We start from the raw sequence: 24,366 nt of genomic DNA on the forward strand, positions 1-24,366 counted from the left end.
GCAATATGTGAACCATGAACTTCCTGATGTTCAAGCTGGTTTTAGAAAAGGCAGAGTAACCAGATATCAATTTGCCAACATCCACTGGATCATGGAAAAAACAAGAGAGTTCCAGAAAAACATCTATTTCTGCTTTATTGACTATGCCAAAGCCTTGGACTGTGTGGATCACAATAAAGTGTGGGAAATTCTTCAAGAGATGGGAATACCAGACCACCTGATCTGCCTCTTGAGAAATTTGTATGCAGGTCAGGAAGCAACAGTTAGAACTGGACATGGAACAATAGACTGGTTCCAAAAAGGAAAAGGAGTACATCAAGGCTGTATATTGTCACCCAGTTTATTTAACTTATATGCAGAGTACATCATGAGAAACGCTGGACTGGAAGAAACATAAGCTGGAATCAAGATTACCGGGAGAAATATCAATAACCTCAGATATGCAGATGACACCATCCTTATGGCAGAAAGTGAAGAGGAACTCAAAAGCCTCTTGATGAAAGTGGAAGTGGAGAGTGAAAAAACTGGCTTAAAGCTCAACATTCAGAAAACGAAGATCATGGCATCCGGTCCCATCACTTCATGGGAAATAGATGGGCAAACAGTGGAAACAGTGTCAGACGTTATTTTTCTGGGCTCGAAAATCACTGCAGATGGTGACTGCAGCCATGAACTTAAAAGACGCTTACTCCTTGGAAGGAAAGTTATGACCAAACTAGATAGCATATTCAAAAGCAGAGACATTACTTTGCCAACAAAGGTCCGTCTAATCAAGGCTATGGTTTTTCCTGTGGTCATGTATGGATGTGAGAGTTGGACTGTGAAGAAGGCTGAGTGCCGAAGAATTGATGCTTTTGAACTGTGGTGTTGGAGAAGACTCTTGAGAATCCCTTGGACTGCAAGGAGATCCAACCAGTCCTTTCTGAGGGAGATCAGCCCTGGGATTTCTTTGGAGGAATGATGCTAGAGCTGAAACTTCAGTACTTTGGCCACCTCATGCGAAGAGTTGACTCATTGGAAAAGACTCTGATGCTGGGAGGAATTGGGGGCAGGAGCAGAAGGGGACAATGGAGGATGAGATGGCTGGATGGCATCACTGACTAGATGTATGTGAGTCTGAGTGAACTCCGGGAGTTGGTGATGGACAGGGAGGCCTGAAGTGCTGCTATTCATGGGGTCGCAAAGAGTTGTACACTACTGAGCGACTGATCTGATCTGAAGGAATATTATGAAATAAAATAAGCATGAAAAATTATGCCAATTTAAAAAGTATTTAACAACAAAATTGCTATTAGCTATCATGAAATGTGAAAGTGTTAGTTACTCAGTCATGTCAAGCTCTCTATGACCCCATGGACTGTAGCTCACCAGGCTCCTCTGTCCATGTAATTCTCCAGTCAAGAGTACTAGAGTGGGTAATGATTCCCTTCTCTGGTGGATCTTCATGACCCAGGGACAGAACCCAGATCTCCTGCACTGAAGAAAATTCTTTACCATCTGAGCCACTAGGGAAGCCCATTAGCTATCATACAGAGTTAGATATTTTTCAATGACTGCATAAAAATCATAAGAACAGAGGCATACTAAACTAGTTAGTCAAGGTGGTAAATTACAAAAGGAAAAATTACATGGGCCAGAAAGAAATAAAGAAAATCTAAAACAAAAGACAAAACTAAATACGAGTGTCTCAGCAATTAAGCCTAGGGAAAGGCTGCTGCTGCTGCTAAGTTGCTTCACTCGTGTCCGACTCTGTGTGACCCCATAGACAGCAGCCCACCAGGCTCTGCCATCCCTGGGATTCTCCAGGCAAGAACACTGGAGTGGGTTGCCATTTCCTTCTCCAATGCATGCAAGTGCAAAGTGAAAGTGAAATCGCTTAGTTGTGTCCGACTCTTCACAACCTCATGGACTGCAGCCTACCAGGCTCCTCCATCCATGGGATTTTCCAGGCAAGAGTACTGGAGTGGGGTGCCATCGCCTTCTCCATGGGAAAGGCTATAAAGGTATAAATGAAAGCCACAAAATAACTAAGTAAAAGAAACTAATCTGAAAAGGCTACACATTATATGCTTATATGGCATTCTTGAAAAGACCAAACTGTAAGGATAATAAATAGATCACTGGTTGTAAGGAGTTTCAGGATGAGAGAGGGTTGAACAGAAGACCAACAAAGGGTTTTAAAGGGCAGTGAAGTATTCTGAATGATATTATAATTGTGGACATACGATACTCTGCATTTGTCAAGACCCAGAGAACTTTATATCATAAATAGTAAAACATAAGTGTGTGCAATTTGAAAAATCATTTAGGATGTCAGGGAATACCAAAATGAAATGTAGACTACATTGAACTAATCTAATTGTATTACAAATGTACTAACCTCACTAAATGGAGTTAAGGGAGAAATAGCTGACTTAAGTAATTTTAAAAATGAGTGGAGACTGTAAGACTAAAGGCAAAAGGAACTGTACATAAGCACTGTCAGTTCAGTTCAGGTCAGTTCAGTCGCTCAGTTGTGTCCGACTCTTTGCGACCCCATGAATAGCAGCACGCCAGACCTCCCTGTCCATCACCAACTCCCAGAGTTCACTCAGACTCATGTCCATTGAGTCAGTGATGCCATCCAGTGCCAGGAGCTGGCATATTGCATATTGAGTGCATATTACATATTGAGTGCAGCACTTTCCACAGCATCATCTTTCGGGATCTGGAATAGCTCAACTGGAATTCTATCACTGTCCGGAGCCAGCGTGAGGAACTCCGCCCATGACAAAGGTCATGAGGAAGGAGGCTCGGCATACGCAAAGGCGGGATCGAGCTTCAGGAGTCCCCCATCTACCCCCAAATCCAGAGTCTGCCTACTTTCTGCTTTGTGCTTTCACCTACACCTCTGACTTTACGGGGGGCTGTCCCCCATTACCTCTCTCTGAAAAAAGAGTTAGCTTACAGCTCCAGTTAACAATTCCTGGGTGTGACAGTGTTTAACCTGCAAACTCCTTTGGAAATCCTCTAGCCTGCCTGAATAGGTTTTTCTGGCCACATGGGATTGCTCAGAGCCTCCCAACTGTGAGAGGCATGAGATGTTCTAAACTGTCTAAATACAGATTGCTTTGAGCAGTTAAAAGATTGATTAGAAATTGTATTGGTGAAGGGATTTTCACTTGTTGAGCCAATGTTTGCTGCTAAGTTTCCATATCCCTTACCTGCTGTGTCCCTGGCAGTGTATTGATTAATATAATTGGTGTAAGTAGTAGCTTTAATGTTTGTGACTTGGGACCCTTGAGTTAATTCTTTTTCTTGTTATAGCCCACCACACCTTTGCTCTGTAGGAATGCAACTTTATCTAATGCTTTTGGAGGGTGGTGCTTGACTTATCACCTTTAGAGAAAAATAAGTTTTCTGAAGAAAGGGTCTTAAAATGTTAACAGGCCTCCGGGCCAGAAGATGATGCAAATCACCTAAGCTTTTGCATATGATAAGTTTGCAGGAAGAAAGCCTGGCTTGCTGCAAGACTCTACCCCTTCCCCCATTATCCTCTATGCATAACTTAAGGTATAAAAACTACTTTGGAAAATAAAGTGCGGGCCTTATTCACCGAAACTTGGTCTCACCATGTCGTTCTTTCTCTTACCTTCTGGCTGAATTATTCAACCTCTTTTCTCCACTCAATTTCCTCACTGAGCTATCCTTATTTCAGCCTCTTTTCTTCACTGAAATTTCCTCACTGAGCTATCCTCATTCTATTACTCTTTATATCCTTAATTAAAGTTTAATTAAGCAGTTGTTTCCTGATCCTCGCTGACGCCGTCCCTGCTTCGAATTCCCTGGATCCACTGGGGCTGGACCCCGGCAATCCAGCCATCTCATCCTCTGTCGTCCTCTTCTCCTCCTGCCCTCAATCTCTCCCAGCATCAGAGTCTTGTCCAATGAGTCAACTCTTCGCATGAGGTGGCCAAAGTACTGGAGTTTCAGCTTCAGCATCAGTCCTTCCAAAGAACACCCAGGACTGATCTCCTTTAGAATGGACTGGTTGGATCTCCTTGCAGTCCAAGGGACTCTCAAGAGTCTTCTCCAACACCACAGTTCAAAAGCATCCATTTTTCGGTGCTCAGCCTTCTTCACAGTCCAACTCTCACATCCATACATGACCATAGGAAAAACCATAGCCTTGACTAGATGGACCTTTGTTGGCAAAGTAATGTCTCTGCTTTTGAATATGCTATCTAGGTTGGTCATAACTTTCCTTCCAAGGAGTAAGCGTCTTTTAATTTCATGGCTGCAGTCACCATCTGTAGTGATTTACTAGTTTGCAAAGTTCTTGACCATTGAGGTATGGATTAACAATTTGTACCCAATATTTTTGTATACTGAAATTAAACAAGTGAATAGATGGCAGATGCTGGGAGACAAGTTTCTCAATGTTGGTGTGGTGATTATAGAGAAGAAAAGTTGGAAGTCTAGTATGATCCATTTGGTACTAGATTTGAGTTGAAGACACTGACATGGACTCAAGTGTAGCATAATATAGATCAAGATCTATATTATACACATGTCCAAATGTTCATAGCTGTGTGTACATGCAAAGCTTACTATGCACACGTATATCTCATTGTTCTCTCAGTTGAGAGGTCCTAGAAGCAAGGACACTGAAGTAGCAACAAGCATACTCATCACTCAGCTCTTGATTTCAAACACTATTTTTCAATAAAAGAAACCAAGTTTCCTTGGAGAAAAAGGAAATGGCTGATACTAAAGCTTAAGGCTGGTACACAGAATACACAAGGTAAGTCTAGAGAGTCTTGCAGAACCAGAAAGCATGAAAGTGCTAGAAAAACCAAACAAAATAAAAGGTGTCAGTAAAAGGGTTCATGAACTGAACCCTAGCCTAAAGAGGCAAAACAACAGCATATTTTAGGTCTTAGAATTACAATTTGGGAATAAATCACAGATTCTGGAGGAAACCAGAAAGTGTCGCACTGGAGGAAACTGGGCATGGGTTTTTATGAGAAAAGTGGGGCAGTTAATGTAAGCTTATGCAAGCTGTGTATCAAGAATCTGGACTGGAGGGTAAAAATGCTCCACACATACAACTAAGTTATGGAAAGCATCTCCTCCATATTACTAGGGAAAAGTCTGTTTTCCTTAGTCCAGAAAAAGTCCCGATCTCAGCATTATTCTTTCCTTTAGGCAATTCAGCATTGTTTTAGCAGTTTTATTACAGATGTTTGTTCAGCAGAAGTTCATCATGGGTAACAAACCCACAGGACCTCAGATTATGTCTCAGCCATTCCTGATATAACTCGTTTCACAAAGGAAAATAAAACTATGGATGCATGTCAATAGCCAAGAGAGAACAATTGGATCAGCAAAATAAATAGTTCAGTATTAGATTATAATCAAAATGATAAAATAGATATCTGTGAGTCTATACTGATATCAACAAATGACCATAACACATAAAAAGAGAGAACAATCAAAATCCAAGCAACACATCAGTTCATGTAGTCTCCAGTATCATATGGATCAATGCAGAATTCCAAATAAAATGTATATCTTGTCCTTTTAGAAGACGGAATATAACCCTTCACCTCATAATTGTGGGTTGTGCCTAGTGACTTCCTTCCAATGGGTGCAGTATGGAAAGAGTGAGAGCCCAAAGAATAACTTTATGATGAAGAAACTAAAAAAGCACTGCCTCATTCTCATCAGTGTTATGAAGTGATTTAATATCATTTCATCATGATATGATAAAAGCAATACTTCACCCCTGCGACCTTTTTCCCAAAAAAACTTAACCCCAGTCTAATCATGAGTATCATGACCCAGTGAGGGTCGTTGTAAAAATATCTGATCCGTACCCTGCACAACAGCTGAAGTCATGAAAAACAAAGAAAATCTGAGAAACTATTACAGCCTAGAGAAGCCTAAGGAGACAAAATGACTAAGTGTATCATGGGTTATCCAAATGGGATTCTGGAAAAAAAAAAAAAAAGACAGACATTAAGTAAAAACAAAGGAAATCTAACAAATGGATTTTCATTGATAATAATATGCCAACATGGTTTCATTAATTTTAAGAAAATGTATTCACTAATGTAAGATATTAATAATAGGAGAAACTAAGTATGAATATTTGTAAACTCACTGTTCTATGAATCTACAGTTACTTTACACTTGATCTTAGCCAAAAGGTCAAGAAATAACTGAATGTACAACTATTTTAAAATATAAAATTCATTAAAACATACCTCCTTCATGCTAAAAATTGGATAAATTTTGTCTGTCTTCCTACCTCCTGAATATATTTTTTCCAAATTTCTATATAAGGAAACTGAAGTTCAAGTAATCAGTCAGTATATATTTCACCAGGTTCCAAAATAAATATCTACAAATCTAAAACCTGGTGTCTTTTCACTAGTGTACTATAATTAATAAGCTTGTGCCTGACTTTATTTTTCTGGGCTCCAAAATCACTGCAGATGGTGATCACAGCCATGAAATTAAAAGAGGCTTACTCCTTGGAAGGAAAGTCATGACCAACCTAGACAGCATATTAAAAAGCAGAGACATTACTTTGTCAACAAAGGTCCATCTAGTCAAGGCTATGGTTTTTCCAGTGATAATGTATGGATGTGAGTGTTGGACTATACAGAAAGCTGAATGCAGAAAAATTTATGCTTTTGAACTGTGGTGTTGGAGAAGACTCTTGAGAGTCCCTTGGACTGCAAGGAGATCCAACCAGTCCATCCTAAAGGACATAGGTCCTGGGTGTTCATTGGAAGGACTGATGTTGAAGCTGAAACTCCAATCCTTTGGCCCCCTGATGCAAAGAGCTGACTCATTGGAAAAGACCTTGATTCTGGGAAAGATTGAGGGCAGGAGGAGAAGGGGACCACAGAGGATGAGATGGTTGGATGGCATCACCGACTCAATGGACATGGATTTGTGTGGACTCCAGGAATTGATGATGGACAGGGAGGCGTGGCGTGCTGCAGTTCATGGGGTTGCAAAGTCGGACACAACTGAGTGACTGAACTGAACTGAACTGATATAGACATCTTTATTTAAAAGGACATTTTGTTTGCCCTCAAGCAGCAATAAACATTTGACAGTGTGGGTGGAACACATAATCAGATTGTGAGACCATATAATAAGGAAAATGATAACACTATGAAGTTATAAATTAATGAGTAAGATAAATATGTCAGTTACCTTTCTTGTTTTACAGGATATTACAGGTCATGGAAAAAAATGATAGGACTTCTAAATTTATCAATTTTAAATGTACCCATGAGACATGAAACAAGTAGTTGGTGTTCCGATATTTTGAGAATTGAAAATTTTGCAGTTTAGTTAGGCTTTTAGACTAGATTATCTGATCTATTCGCCTTCATAATGTGAATGAAACTATATTAGACATTCTTTTTATTTTTAAAATATTTTAAATACTTATGAAATTTAGAAACTTTATACAATCAGATTATTTTCTGCATCCTTACTTTTACATGAGAAAATGTAATTAATGAAAAATTTGTGGGTCATTATGACTTTTATGCACCTGACATCATTGGTAAATTTAAATGCATGCCTTTTATTTTGACTTTAAAAGGAAAGCAATCCATTGATTAATGATGGTTGAAATTTCTTTTCTTCTTGTGTTATCTAATTCCTGAAAGTTATAGCAGGTCAGAAAACATCTGAGTGGTTTGTTCAGGAGTCAATTACTTTTACGAATACATTAAGAAGGAAAAAAACTGTTCAGTATATCACCAGAATTTAGTGGAGGGCTGAAGTGAGGCTTTCAAATGCTTCCTTCCCAAGTTGTCCTTATAAAAGCTAAATAAATGCTTTTAAATGTTTGTATTTCTGATATAATTTCTTTTGAATTTTGAGATATAGTATATATTTGAAACTAGTATCTCATAAACAATTTAACTAATACATGGATATGTACATTAGCTACACTAGATGCCAATTTATTTGAGTTAGATCCTTCACATAAACTCAAAATTATATAAAAAAAAGATTTCATATAAATTTGTCATCCTTTGCTACTCCACCTGAAAGTGAGTAGTAGTTGATTTACTTACTTTAATAGCTAACACAACAGCTAATAATACAAAAACACGTGATGGAGAAACAGTTCAAATTCAAGGATCTTAAAAATAGTGTCTTCTAATTGATTTAGGCAAGGATTTTTATTGTTACAACTTATAATGCTATTTATAAGCATATGAACATAACACACATTTACAAAATCTTCAAGTAAAACAGCCAAGAAAGCCATGTCCCTTCCTGAGGCTAATTCATTAGCACTTCACCTATGACAGTCACCAGCATTAACTTTCAAATGAACTTTCCTAACTGCTAAAAATAGTAGGAACAATTTATTATTCCTGGAATGGTTTTGCATATTGAATATTTTACTACCGAAAATAATGCATTAAATATACATACAGATATACATAAGTATACTCATATAGTTTTGTGTCCAGTTATAGTCAGAGATTGTTAAAGATTCTGAATAGAAAAATCAAATAACTAAAACCCAAGGTATTATTATATGAATGATAATATTCATAAACAATGCTGCTGATACATTACCAAATGAAACTGCCATTACCTTTTGAAGAGGCAATATCCATTATTTTCCCTGTCATTGAAGCCATTCATTAATTGTGACCTCCATCTCAACATGGTAATGTTCACAATGGCATACACAATTAATTATGCATGAGATTTGTTCAATACTTTCCCCTGAAAGTGTTGTAATTTCCAACTATACTAATAGCTTTCAATTTAGTGAACACTTCATAGGATTGAATATCTAGGAAAAGCTTATAGATGAATAAATTCAATATTTTATGGGAATGAAGTATTGTTATTTTATTACCATTCATTTGTACAAAGTAATAAGCCTTGCAAAACTGTTTTTACATTGTGTAATACATTTAAAGTTGTGAGCTATGTAGTGGGAGGTATTGCTATTTCTGTTTTAACAACTTGAACAAAATCATAAAGAGAGTGGCTGAAGAAAGAAGCCAAAAAGTAAAAGAGTTGAATAAGGAACACAATATTGTTGCTGTTCGATCACTAAATCATGTCTAACTCTTTTGCAACCCCATGGGTGGTAGCCGGCCAGGCCCCTCTGTCCATAGGATTTCCAGGCAAGAATACTGGAGTGGATTGCTAGTTCCTTCTTCAGGGGATCTTCCTTACCCAGGAAGCAGATGGGTTCTTTAACACTGAGCCACCAGGGAAGGAGGGTAACAGGCAATCTCTGCTAATAAGGAAATATATGTAGAGCCATAGTAAAATTGGAGGGAGCTGATATTCTATAGGAGAATAATACCTGATGTAGTCTTTTTATTGAAACTAATTCAGTGAATATCGTTTTTCAAGGCTTGACTTTCAGGTTCCAGCTTTTTAAAATTTCTCTTTCCCTTCCCTATCTTGTCCATGGAGAACAAAACACAACCCCTATTGATCTCAAATGAGCAATATTTCCTATGTGCCCACAAGGAGAACAAGGGAAGCATGTAAAAACTGAGGATGTAGCAATCTGGGATGCTCATCCCTCAGGTTATATAACACATAGAATTTATCAAGTTCTCTTTCTGTATAAAGCACTTCAGGACTAAGGTAACCCCTTGTTCCATGCTTCGGTAAGGAGTTTACAATTTAAAATGACCAAGCTTTCAATTTGTTATGTAGTAAGAGATATTAATCCTAAACATTAATCCAACAAATAGGAAGGCAAAGCAGTTGTCAATTCTATGCATTAACAAAACCTTAGCTTAAAAATTATAAAATTTGACCCTGCTATGTGTTTAACCTAATCCTGTTATTACTGGTTTTACCTTTCTAACATCTTCATTTTATAAATAATTTAACATTGTGTACTTGTTTTTCTACTATTCTTCATGATTTTTAAAGCTAATGATTAACATACTAGATTACTAGAAAATTAATTCAATATTATTATTGCCAATTCTTGGCTGGAACTGCTATATCATCAGTCAGAGGGACTGACTAGGAGTAAAACAAAGAAAGTTAAATAGTAACCTACAATTTATTAGCATTCAATTACTGATTTAATGGGGTCTTCCCTGTGGCTCAGATGGTAAAGGATCTGCCTACAATGCAGGATGCCCAGGTTCTATCCCTAGATCAGGAAAATCCCCTGAAGAAGGGTATGGCTACCCACTCCAGTATTCTTGGAGAATTCAATGGACAGAGGAGCCTAGCAGGCTATAGTCCACCAGGAGACTAAAATTTTCACTTAATGATATAATAGTTATTTTAAAAACCTGTGAGTGAAATACATGATTCAAAGTCATAAATGCAAATTTGTGTTTTTAACTCAAATCTATATACCTCTCTATAGGTAGCTATTTTATCTCTGTTCCCAGAATTTGCCTATGTTTTTATGGAGAAATTTGCATCCTCTCACACAAAGGTTGGGCTTCCCCATAGCTCAGTTGGTAAAGAATATGCCTGCAATGCAGGAGAACCCAGTTCAATTCCTGGGTTGGGAAGATCCCCTGGAGAAGGGAATGCAATCCACTCCAGTACTCTTGCCTGGAAAATCCCATGGACAGAGAGGATCCTGGCAGGCTACAATCCATGGGGTCGCAAGAGTCGGACACAGTGACTAAACCACCACCACCACCACCACACAAAGGTCATGCAATTTTAATTGATTCTAGGATACACATACTCCAGGAAGTGGTTAACTTCAAAGGAGAGTCTATGCCACAGTGACAGATAAAATGAGGAAAAAATTTAAAAGCTTTTATGCTAAACACCTACAAGTTAATCATTGTGAGTCCAGCAGCAATTTCAAATTCTGTCAGGGCAGACATATGTGATAAGGCTTTACTTATCAGATAAGATAAGGCTTTTCTTTTAGTTTTACACTTATTTTAGGAAATGTTATTACCGATTCTTTCTACCTTTAACAATAAAAAAGCAAAATTTCTCATGTTTAAAATAAGCATTGGACTTTTTGGGACACGGTGGCAGTGACAGAAACCTAATTTTGACTCTCTGTGAATCTGTTTGTAAAAACAGGTAGCACATTCATGGACAACAGTTAAACTTGACTGTATTGCATCTCTTCAAAACGCAAAGAAGTAGGGCCAAATCATGAAGAGCCACAAGGCCTGCCTGGTATCAACATCTGAGCAGAAGAAGCAGAGAAAACTAACAGGACAAATGAAGGACCTGAGAACAGGAAATCCCCCAAAGAACCAACAGATATTCACTGGAATGTTAGCCAAAGTGAGCTGAATAATTATAGGCTATAATCTTAGAAGGAGAAGGGTACATCTGCTACCATGATGTGAATAAATGAAGAAAAACATGTATCGATTCAGTTAGCAAGAGATTCTGTATCCTATGCAACTGCTGCTAAGGCAACCCAACAATTAGTGTTAGTCTCTCAGTGCCTGACTCTTTGCAACCCCATGGACTGAAGCCCACCAGGCTCCTCTGTCCATGGAATTCCCCAGGCAAGAACGCTGGAGTGGGTTGCCATTCCCTTCTCCAGGGGATCTTCCCAACCCAGGGATCAAACCCAGGTCTCCTGCATCGAAGGATGATTCTTTACCATCTGAGCCACCAGAGAAGCACAATTGTTCCTATTACTTAATGTGTTATGTTTTATCATTTTTTTCAACAATGCTTCAGTGAATATCTCTGTAGCTAAAATTCTGTATACATACAGCATGTTTAAGACTAGGTTCTTGGATGCTATATTCCTGAATCAAAGATATTCAAAACTTGAAACTCTGTCTTTCAGAAAGTTTAAACAAATTTATACTTCATCAAGGACTTCCCAGGTGGCACTAGTGGTAAAGAATAGAAACAAAGAAAGAAAGTGAAGTTGCTCAGTTGTGTCTGACTCTTTGAGACTCCATAGACTTGTAGCCTACCAGGTTCCTCCATTCTTGGGAGTTTCCAGGCAAGAATACTGGAGTGGGTTGCCATTTCCTTCTCCAGGGGATCTTCCCAACCCAGGGATTAAACCCAGTTCTCCCTCACTGTAGGCAAACGCTTCACTGTCTGAGCCACCAGGGAAGTCCAGTGGTAAAGAAACCAACTGCCAATGCAGAAGACATGGGTTTGATCTCTGAGTTGGGAAGATACCCTGGAGGAGGGCATCATAATCCACTCCAGTATTTTTGCCTGGAGAATCCCATGGACAGAGGAGCCTGGGAAGCTACAGTCCATAGGATTGCACAGAGTCGGATATGACTGAAGCGACTTAGCACTCACACATACTTCATCAAGTAGTGCATTGAAACTCCAAACTTCTAGAATACTACAAGGAATACTCAGTACATATTTACTGATTAAGTACATAGATAAATGATAGGTTAGATAGATAGTTTCATATCAGCATCTTTGGGAATCATTACAGTCATAAAATTACATTACATGACCAGTTCTAGAAACAATGGCAATACAAATATCAAGCTTTTTTTTCTTAATACAAAGGAAACCATTAGTACCCAAGATTTTGCAAGTGCCAGCATACTAACAGTAGAAGATTTTGAGACAAAGTCTTTAAAAATATCAGAATTTTAGTAAAGTTGTTAAAGATATATTTCCCAAGTTACCCTGTAAAACATTAAAACATGTTAAATTGCTTTTATAAAACAATTTGTATGACTTTAATGCAAACGTAAGTACATATTTCTCTCTACTTCTTTTAGATGGTTGATCAAGCTAAAGAACTAACAGATTTGACAAGTAATGTCATATTCTGCCTTTCGTAGATTTTCCTACTGTTGATGAATGGCATAAAATGCTATAAAAATAAAAAAATACTGATAATCTATAAAATCTATAATCCTTTTAATGGATTGTTCCTTTTTCTCTATCAGTATTAAATATAATAACTCTCAATGTAATTTGAAGAACAGAAGTATTACATTTCCAATTTAAGTACTGCGCTCTATTTGACATGATATATAACAAACCAATTTAGAAATTTTATCACATTTTAGTAATAGTTATATAATAGTGCTAAAACATTGTTTCCTGTTGCTTATCTAAAAAATTGTCCAGTTGAGTTTTCTGTTCATTCAGTGGTCAATATAGCTTGAAATTTGCCTCAGATTTTCCTTTTGAAATAATAGGTTTATTCTTTCAAAATGAATCATGTCTTGATGGCTTAGGTCCTGATTTTAAACCTGGGAGATCACTGGAATCTCACTAAATTGAAAATTCCTGGTTCTCTGCTGCATACTTCCAACTAATTTAATGGGGCTGAAATAAGGGTAACAAGTGGTGCTGGGAACTCTGGTCAACCACTTGTAAAAGAATGAAACTAGAACACTTTCTAACACCATACACAAAAATAAACTCAAAATGGATTAAAGATCTAAATGTAAGACCAGAAACTATAAAACTCCTAGAGGAGAACATAGGCAAAACACTCTTTGACATACATCACAGCAGGATCCTCTATGACCCACCTCCCAGAATATTGGAAATAAAAGCAAAAATAAACAAATGGGACCTAATTAACCTTAAAAGCTTCTGCACACCAAAGGAAACTATTAGCAAGGTGAAAAGACAGCCTTCAGAATGGGAGAAAATAATAGCAAATGAAGCAACTGACAAACAACTAATCTCAAAAATATACAAGCAACTCCTACAGCTCAACTCCAGAAAAATAAATGACCCAATCAAAAATGGGCCAAAGAACTAAATAGACATTTCTCCAAAGAAGACATACAGAGGGCTAACAAACACATGAAAAGATGCTCAACATCACTCATTATCAGAGAAATGCAAATCAAAACCACTATGAGGTACCATTTCATACCAGTCAAAATGGCTGCGATCCAAAAGTCTACAAATAATAAATGCTGGAGAGGATGTGGAGAAAAGGGAACCCTCTTACACTGTTGGTGGGAATGCAAACTAGTACAGCCACTATGGAGAACAGTGTGGAGATTCCTTAAAAAACTGGAAATAGAACTGCCTTATGATCCAGCAATCCCACTGCTGGGCATACACACTGAGGAAACCAGAAGGGAAAGAGACACGTGTACCCCAATGTTCATCGCAGCACTGTTTATAATAGCCAGGACATGGAAGCAACCTAGATGTCCATCAGCAGATGAATGGATAAGAAAGCTGTGCTACATATATACAATGGAGTATTACTCAGCCATTAAAAAGAAAACATTTGAATCAGTTCTAATGAGGTGGATGAAACTGGAGCCTATTATACAGAGTGAAGTAAGCCAGAAGGAAAAACACAATACAGTATACTAACGCATACATATGGAATTTAGAAAGATGGTAACAATAACCCTGTGTACGAGACAGCAAAAGAGATACTGATGTATAGAACAGTCTTATGGACTCTGTGGGAGAGGGAGAGGGTGGGAAGATTTGGGAGAATGGCATTGAAACATGTAAAATATCATGTATGAAATGAGATGCCAGTCCAGGTTCGATGCACGATCCTGGATGCTTGGGGCTGGTCCACTGGGATGACCCAGAGGGATGATATGGGGAGGGAGGAGGGAGGAGGGTTCAGGATGGGGAACACATGTATACCTGTGGCAGATTCATTTTGATATTTGGCAAAACTAATACAATTATGTGAAGTTTAAAAATAAAATAAAATAAAATAAAAAAAGAATTCAAGGTAACAAAATTCAAATAAATAGTTGCTGGTCAGACAGACTTGGGAATGATAGACTTAAAAGACTACAGTAGTTTCCCCTTATCTGAGAGAATATTTTCCATGACCCCCAGTGGATGCCTGAAACCTTGGATAGTACCAAATCGTATATATACCATGTTCTTTCCCTGTACATACAAACATATGACAAAATTTAATTTATAAATTAGCCACTGTAAGAGAATAATATCAATAATTAATAGTAAAGCAATATACTTCAATAAAAATTATGTAAAGGTAGTCTCTCTTTCTCTTAAAATATCACATTGTGTGCCTTTTCCTTCTTAACTAAGCACTTATCACATACTGTGGCCATAACTTGCAGTTTGGGGCATTATAGCAAAACTGGCATAAATTTCTTTTTCCTTGTTCACAGTTTCATGGATATGATATGAGATTCATTCATACCAGAGACCTTAGCATCCACAGCAAATGATTTTTTTCTCCTTTCCTTAAAAAGTCATAAACTTTCACCTTTCACAGAAGGGAGGTATTTTCCAGTTTCTCTTTATTAGCATATGCTAATTGCAAGGAGATGCAACCAGTCCATTCTAAAAGAGATCAGTCCTGGGTGTTCTTTGGAAGGAATGATGCTAAAGCTGAAACTCCAGTACTTACTTTCAGTACTTACTGAAATACCTCATGGGAAGAGTTGACTCACTGGAAAAGACTTATGCTGGGAGGGATTGGGGGCAGGAGGAAAAGGGGACAACAGGGGATGAGATGGCTGGATGCCATCACCACCTTGATGGACGTGAGTTTGAGTGAACTCCAGGAGTTGGTGATGGACAGGGAGGCCTGGCGTGCTACAACTCATGGGGTTGCAAAGAGTCGGACATGACTGAGCAACTGAACTGAACTGAACTGAGTTGCTGGCATTACTACTCATGTGCTTTGGAACCATTATTAAGTTAGATAAGGGTTACTTGAACACAAGCACTGTGGTACTGAGTCAATTTGATAATCAAGAGGGCTACTAAGCAACTAAAGGGAAACACTGGACAAAGGCATGATTCATATCTGGAGCGTGACAGAGCTGAATGATGAGAGATTTCATCATGCTATACAAAATGGGCATGCAATTTAAAGCTTATGAAGTGTTTATTTCTGGAATTTTTCATTTAATGCTTTCAGACTGCCATTGACCATGGGTAACTGAAACTGCACAAAGCAAAATCGTGGCTAGGGGAAATTACTGTGTATATAATAACACACATGTGTCAAGTGTCTCTCTGTATTAAAAAAAGAAGTACCAATAAATCCTTTCATTGATGCCCTTCACCAAAACAAGGATAAAGGAAGTAAAAAAAAAAAAAAGTCCAAAATGAAAGATTGTTTGACATATAATTTTAAAAAGTACTAATACTAAACATATACTTCAAAATGCTAACCATTTTATAGTAATTAAGTGACTATGAAAGCAAAAAAGAGTACAAAATAACTTGCTCTTGAGAAGTTATTTTGATTATATGTTTAGCATCATAATATGGTTTGATTACATACAAAATACTGCCAATAGTCAAAACACATTTCATGAAACACCTTGTTAATTATAATGACTTTATCCTAATGATCAGTCCAAAATTCTGGAATGTTATCCTTTGACATGAGTTCTAAGTGTAAATTAAAAGTAACTGAAGATGACAATTATGTAATAAGGTTACTTATAAATTTTCCTAATGGTAATTAATCAAGTAGGGTCTTTAATCAAAGCATCTTGACATTTTTAGTGTGAATATTTAGAAAGCAATCAAAATCATGTGATGCTTTTTATATAGACAGAATATTCAGGAAATATTTATTAAAAAGATTACTAGGTACTAGGTGAATTTTTAAGTGTGAATCATAAGAAGAAAGTAATTAATTGTCCTAAGGGAACTTAAAATCTAGTCCTGGAGATTATGCAAAAATATACAAATTATTAGTAACAAATGTAATCTAAAAGGTGGTAAAGTAATTTTGGGCAATTTTGGATTACATTTTTATCACTACCTCTTTAAACTAGATTACTTTAAAAGGTAACTTGATTATTTTAACCAAAAATTTTTTAAAGAGACTGGTATGAGTGGATAAATACTTCTAGTCAGAAAATTAGGGAAGATTTTGGCATAGTTTATATTTTTGATCATTCAAAGACAAAGATTTGCAAAAATTAGAAAAATGCAAAATCTAATTCAAAGAAATGAAGCAAGAAGAATTGTACTTTCTAGAAAATGTTTATAGAGGTGGATCCATAATCACAAAAGAAATGACATGAAAGATATTTTGCTGTTAGCTTGTGGTCTTGGGATTATCTATCTAAATATTATTTAATAGAAAATGTTGCTCTTCTTGTTCAGTCACCCAGGCATGTCTGACTCTTTGCGACCCCATGGACTACAGCACTCCAGGTCTCCCTATCTGTAGGGATATAAATATGGGAGAAGAAAAACAGTAGTTTTTTTTTTTTTTTAGTAGTATTTTTTTCTGTTTAATTATCATCATATCATTAATCTCTCTGTGAATTATACCAGAAATGAATTAGTTTATGTTTACTTGCAGGATAACTTCTGCCTACAATTTTTAAATTCTGCTTTTTGCTAACAAACAGGCAGTGTTTCCAAGATGATCATTTGCAGCAAATAATGGAACACATTGTTCAACAATTTGCAAAAAGCCATGAGGAGTTTCTATTTTCTGCTTTCAAATTTTCATACTAAAAAACTGCAGGTTTGAAATCAGTTAGTTTCATCCTTTACTGTAGATTTTTAGCCAATGGAGAGATCCAGGGGCAATTTTGGATTACATTTTTCTCACTACCTCTTTAAACTTGATTACTTTAGCAAGTGTTTCAAACTTTACAATACTTTGCAAAACTACCTCTAGGTTCTTACATTTCTAATCAACTTTTATCCTGAAGTATTTGTAATTTCTCTTGAACTTCTGAAGCTTTCCACATTTTCCCAGGAATGATACACTAGAAAATATATTCCATTTTCCCTCTAGGTTTACTAACTTAAACTTAGGCTTATGAGAAGCAACCTGAATTTTGGGGTTTTATAAGACTGTACAAAAAATGCAGTATTCACTATAATTGTGACACCTATTGGTTGGAAATATATTCCTATAACTGCAAAACTGTGTGATCAACAAGTAGAATGGCATATATGAATCTCTCAACCTACTTTCCATTGATCTTTTAGTTTATCAAATTTCTCACCCTCCATTCCATTTTTTCATATTTCCAACAACATAACAGTTTCAACAACACTTTTATTTATCAACAATACTCAGTTTATGTTTAACACTTTTTCTTGATAACTGCTATGTGTCTATTCTTATCTTTGTAGAACAAAACCTCAGCATGATCTTTTTACTCTGTAAAGCTATCATTATAATATTGAAGTTTAAATGGGAACAAATGGGGGTATAAATCTGGCATAAAAATAAACATAGGAAAGATACTCCATGTATTTGAGAAACACTGGTCCCATCACTTCATGGGAAATAGATGGGGAAACAGTGTCAGACTTTATTTTGGGGGGCTCCAAAATCACTGCAGATGGTGATTGCAAGCCATGATATTAAAAGATGCTTACTCCTTGGAAGGAAAGTTATGACCAACCTAGATAGCATATTAAAAAGCAGAGACATGAGACATTACTTTGCCAACAAAAGCCCGTCTGGTCAAGGCTATGGTTTTTCCAGTAGTCGTGTATGGATGTGAGAGTTGGACTGTGAAGAAAGCTGAATGCTGAAGAATTGATGCTTTTGAACTGTGGTGTTGGAGAAGACTCTTGAGAGTCCCTTGGACTGCAAGGAGATCCAGCCAGTCCATCCTAAAGGAGATCAGTCCTGGGTGTTCATTGGAAGGAATGATGCTGAAGCTGAAACTCCAATACTTTGGCCACCTCATGCGAAGAGTTGACTCATTGGAAAAGACCCGGATGCTGGGAGGGATTGGGGGCAGGAGGAGAAGGGGATGACAGAGGATGAGATGGCTGGATGGCATCACCGACTCGATGGACATGAGTTTGGGTAAACTCCGGGAGTTGGTGATGGACAGGGAGGCCTGGCGAGCTGTGATTCATGGGGTCACAAAGAGTTGGGCACGACTGAGTGACTGAACTGAATGTTACTGAAATGGATAGACCTGAAATTAAAGATTCAGCTGTTCTCTTTATTCTATGCACTCAATAATTACTGGGAAACACAAATTGTTTCAACCTCGAGCCTGTGCCATTCAAATACCCACGCCACTCAAATATGCATGGTCTACTTGCTGCTGATTCTTGGCTCTTCATGCTTTTAAACTTCTAGGTCAATAATAAAGTAATTTATTTTTCCAAATTGTTAATTAATTGTTATTAATAACAACTGTTCATTGTTATTTCCAAATTGTATGGAAGAATCCTTCTTGATACAGCTTAAATGTTTACCAGATCCTCCTTCTGTAAGATTTCCATATACTAGGCATTAATTATAAATGTTATAGATAAACAACTCTCTAAACAGGGCTGTTAGTGATTTAAAATAAAAAGATAATAAAATTAGAAGGAAGTATATGGACAGAGGAGCCTGATGGGCTACAAGTTCACAGAGTCACAAAGAATCAACCATGTCTGAAGCGACTTAGCATGCACAAGTGTATGAAATGATAGACAAATGCATACTCTTTGTGGCAATGGAAGTTTAGTATTAAACAAAACAAAGTTCCAGCAACCTTCAAGGGATTACAGTCTAATGGAAGTCTCTGAATTCAAGATAGATTAACACTGTTCAGTCACATAGTGCTGATCTACTTACTTCTTGAGCTAAAATGGTTATACAAGTCTATCTTGAAAACGTAATTTCTATTCTTATGGATTTTCCTAACACACAGAACTTCCAACAAATATTGTTTTGATAATTGCTTCCATTAAACCAATTTAGAAACCATATATTTTATGTACAAATAAGAAAGGAAGCAAATTAGATTCAAATGCATACTGTGCTAAGTTCTGTGGTTACATATGGAAATTAAGGAGTACGGAGAAACCCTACTCTCTTTTGGATGCCATTGTCAATTGCATGACTCTGCTAACAAAACAACAGTATGCAAGATCTGGCTTCACCTCTTGAACAACAGCAGTACAGTGGTCTTTTATTGAACAGCACTGCAGGTACAACATTGTGCTGTAAATATTTTCTGAAATCACAATTCATTTTCTTTCCCTGAAAGATGTTTGCAGCTTTTATTGGAAGTCAACTCATATTACTAAAGAGAAAATAAAGTGCAAATTTTGTAGTATGACTGAAATGGGAAGTATAGTATATATATTACAATGGCTAAATTGCTTAAACCCTTACTTAGTTACTTTGGATTTAAATTTGAGGTTCAGTAATTTTGTAGGTATTCCTTTTTCTGTTATTTCTTTGATTTGTCCCTGACTGTCTTCTTCTGTTACTGTTTAAACAAAAATGTATGTTTTAGAAAACTAAACCTTGTCATAACCTCAATTTGAAGAAAAGGTATTGTTTCTTATAAATTTGAGGTAATGTGTATAGTTACTGTTCTCCCTCATTTCAAAAGAGCAAGTACAAAGTAGATGAGAATGATGCTAATGATTAGGGAAAGTTGGTGGCTCAGAGGTTAAAGTGTCTGCCTCCAATGTGGGAGACCCAGGTTCGATGCATGGGTCAGGAAGATCCCCTGGAGAAGGAAATGATAACCCACTCACAGTATTCTTGCCTGGAGAATCCCATGGACGGAGAAGCCTGGTAGGCTACAGTCCACGGGGTTGCAAAGAGTCCAACACAACTGAGCAACTTCACCTTCAAAGAACAAAGGAGAGGGTCTCTCTGTGGTATCTGAGTCTGCTTCTTCAGTTTAGCTGATGCCTAGCTTTATCTCTGCCTCTCCAGTAGATTTATCATTGACTCTTTCCTTAGATTCCATGTGAAAATAAATTTATTTTGTTGGCTCAAACTAATTTACACTCGATTTTGTCACTTGTGGCTAAAAATCTTAAGGAATAGACTAACATGTTTGCCTCTTATGTTAAAGGCCAGTGAAATGCTTGCTGATAAGGCATTTGATTCAGGATTAACACCATAGTAAGTTTTAGATTAAAAAGGAACCTAGATATACCATAAAGCGTGGTTCAAAGGGTAAATTTAACTTGTAGTTAAATGTGATACAATGACGTAGCTCAGAGAAGCAAGGCAACAGAAGGAAGGAAATGACAGTAGGGACAGAGATGAGGAGGCAGAGTTGGGAAATATTTAAGTGAGAATTCAACAAGTTGTGGTGAGGCAGAGAGTGGGAGAGGCAGAGAATGTGATACTTGGGACTTCTCAGGCTTTGACATGCAGAAGAATGACAATACTGTACATCAAATCTTGGATTGGAGAATATTCTTCAGAAGAGTAGCTGATGATTTTTATTTTGTTTAGGATGTTATGAGATTTCTCATTTCTGCTACTTCCAACTTCTACTATTGAATACTTAACTAATAGATGGTTATTTGATTCAGGAAGACAAGGGAAAGAGGTCATCTTTGGATTTATATTTTGGATTAGTTATCATATATAAAGTGGTGGAAGGGTCTAAATATATAGAGTCACCTGAATTGCTACAGAATATGAAAACTGTGGGAGAACAAAAACAGAAACTTGAATAATAGCTACATTTGAGGAACAAGAAGTGAAAATAGAATAGTCAAAGATGTACAAAAATGAACATTTAGTGGTATTTTTGAAATCAAAGTGTAGCTTCCCACAAAAATAAGTGATTATAAAGATCTACAGATACAAACATAATACCCACATTGTTGAGAAAAGGGTTAAAGAAACATACACAGTCATGCTAATAAGACCCAAACTACCAATAGCACAGATGTTAGACTTGGAAGTAGACAAACTTACTTTTTGTTTTTGCTTTGACTTTAACTAATGGCATGATATCTAATAAGCCATTTATTCTTTCAGAGACTTGGTTGGTAATAAAAGGATGACCTAGGAGACTTTAAAATTTATTTCAACTTTAAATCCCCATGGCTTCTTTATTATTTCTCCAACAAGTATCACACTAGAGAATTGTGATGATAATTCACAATTACTAAATTCACTAAATCTTTAAGCATATACTGATGTTTAGCCCCCTATTAGTTTATTCAACAATCATTTTACCTGCCTGTTATGAATTACCTCAGTACCAAATACTGGAACTACAACAAGGAGCAAATAAGTTTTCTGGGTTTATATTCTTTAAAATCTGGTCAGAGAATAATGACTGTAAGCTAATAATTACAGAAATAACACTAAAATAAAAATGGTATAAATAAAAATTACTTAGAACAGCGTGAAATGCAAAGTCTTAACAGAAAATAATTCATAATAGTAGTTTAATATCACAGCATTTGATCAGATATTTGATCAGAAGATGGATAAGCATAGACCATGTGAAGAGGCTGGGGAGAGAGAAGGTATGGGGTAGTAAGATACATGTGGCAGTGATGCAAGCAGAGGGAACAAAAAGAACGTGGCTTGAAAAAACTGGAGAGATATTCAGGGACAGGAATATGCAGAAATCTGTTAGTCATGTTTAAGATTCTTAATATCCTTAGTATATTATATTAAAAAGCCATTGGGGGATTTTTAAACCAAGAATAACGTGATCCTATTTGTGTTTTTAAAAATTATTCTGGTTACTAAAATAGGGAAGGTCTGAGGAAAATAAGAGTAGATGTTGAAGGAGGTATTGTCAGGCTAGTGAAGTAGCAGAGATAAGGAGTGATGACAGCCAGAGCTAATGTGACAGCAGTGACAACAGGGTAAAAAGGACTACTTGACATACAAGCAGAATGAAAGAAAACAGCACAACCATGATAGGCTGGACGCAGACAGTGTGTATGAGGGAGATGTAAATGATGGCATCCAGATTTCTAAGTTTAAGCCACAAGAAAAATGAAAATGTCATTTTCTATGATTGAGAGCACTAGGGGAGGATCACATTTAGAAAAGATCAGAAGTTCAGTTTTGAATACATTAAATTTGAGAAGTTAATTGGATCTTGTCAATTCTGTTGCTTATCCAGTTTTTGTAAACATATTGCCTTGCACTAAACAGTGTTTCATTTCACTCTTTTTGTATCTTTTCATTAAGTTAATATCCTAGACTTTAGAAAATTAACTTTATGCAACCAATAATGTAATGTGCATTTTATTTGATAAAATAATCTTTCTATAAATTTCACAAATCAAAAAGATGATGTATATCCAAATATAGTCTTAAAAAATAAGGACATATATTCTGAACATAAATGGAAATTCTGTGTAATGTTCCTATTGAACATTACACAGAATTTATGAAAATCTATAATGGGCTTCAAAACTTTGGGTTAATATTGTGAGAACATTATGGGAAGAAAAAAAAAAAACCTTTAGAAAATGAATATCTGTTAACATTATGGGGAAACAAATAGAATAATGACAGCTGTACCAGCAAATATTGTCTGCAAATGGGTTTATGTAATTTCATATAAGCTCTTCTCAAATGGTTCAATGAAAAAGAATTTACCTGCAATGTGGGAGACACAGGAGACACTGGTTCCATCCCATGGTCAGGAAAATCATCTGGAGGAGGAAATGGCAACCCACTCCAGTATTCTTGCCTGAAAAGTCCCATGGAAACAGTTAAATTAATTTTAAAAGGCATTCTCTTAGTTCATACACTTGTACAGTAAGTCAAAATCCATACACAAATCTGAATATATTTAGCATTTACCCTCACAAACAAAAGAGGCTTAGTTTCATTACTGGCCTATTGAGTTAGTTTCAGTTTTTATTTCATTGTTGTCGTTTTCTTTTGTATAACATCAAAGTCTGTAATCCAAATTTGGGCAGGATTTGTTTCAAGTTTTTGCTTTATTTTCTCCATCAGGCAAGAAGCTGTTTATTCACTATAATGCTGAAAGTTGTTGCTTTGTTGAGTACCTTAGATACTGGCATGTACAAGCCTTAGGGTTTGTTTTGATTTTAACATTTGGTCTTTTGGTTGAAAGTCAAATAAAAATAAAATTAGTTTTTTTTTTTTTTTTTTATTGTTGTCAAACTTTCTCAATCTACTTTATCCCAGGCTCTATCCTACCTCATCTGTAATGTGAATTTGTTATTATTTGAGTGCCAGGAGCTAAATTAAAAAAAGAAATAAAACTTTAATTGCTTTGTTGTATCTGTCTGTTTCAATTATCTTGAATCTCTACTTTGTGTTGTTAGTTGAAGGAAAGTGCTATCGTTTTTTTTTCTTTCTTTTTCTTACCTCTGTACCTCACATGAGTATTGAGATTGAAATAAATACCAACCAAAAAGAGCAGTTAATACAAATGTTGAAACTCATGGTGCACCCTGCCTTATTCAAGAAAACTGCTAATGCATGACATTGCTACATTGGGACAGAAACAGTGAAAGTGCATAGGGGACAGGAAACACTGGAATAAAAAGACAGAAGAAAAAAGTTAAAAATGCAAACTATCAAAGCAAATGGGTATGGTGCCTGATAGATTTTGTTGAAATTAGCCTGCTGAAATAAATTAAGACAATTCCAGTTATAAATTGATAATATGTGGGAAATCATATCATTTAGAAAATATGCCATTAAACATCTAGATAAGCAACAAGTTCTGATATTTTTCATTGTCA

This window comes from Bos javanicus, chromosome 2, assembly GCF_032452875.1.
Source record: "Bos javanicus breed banteng chromosome 2, ARS-OSU_banteng_1.0, whole genome shotgun sequence".
Classification (NCBI taxonomy): Eukaryota; Metazoa; Chordata; class Mammalia; order Artiodactyla; family Bovidae; genus Bos; species Bos javanicus.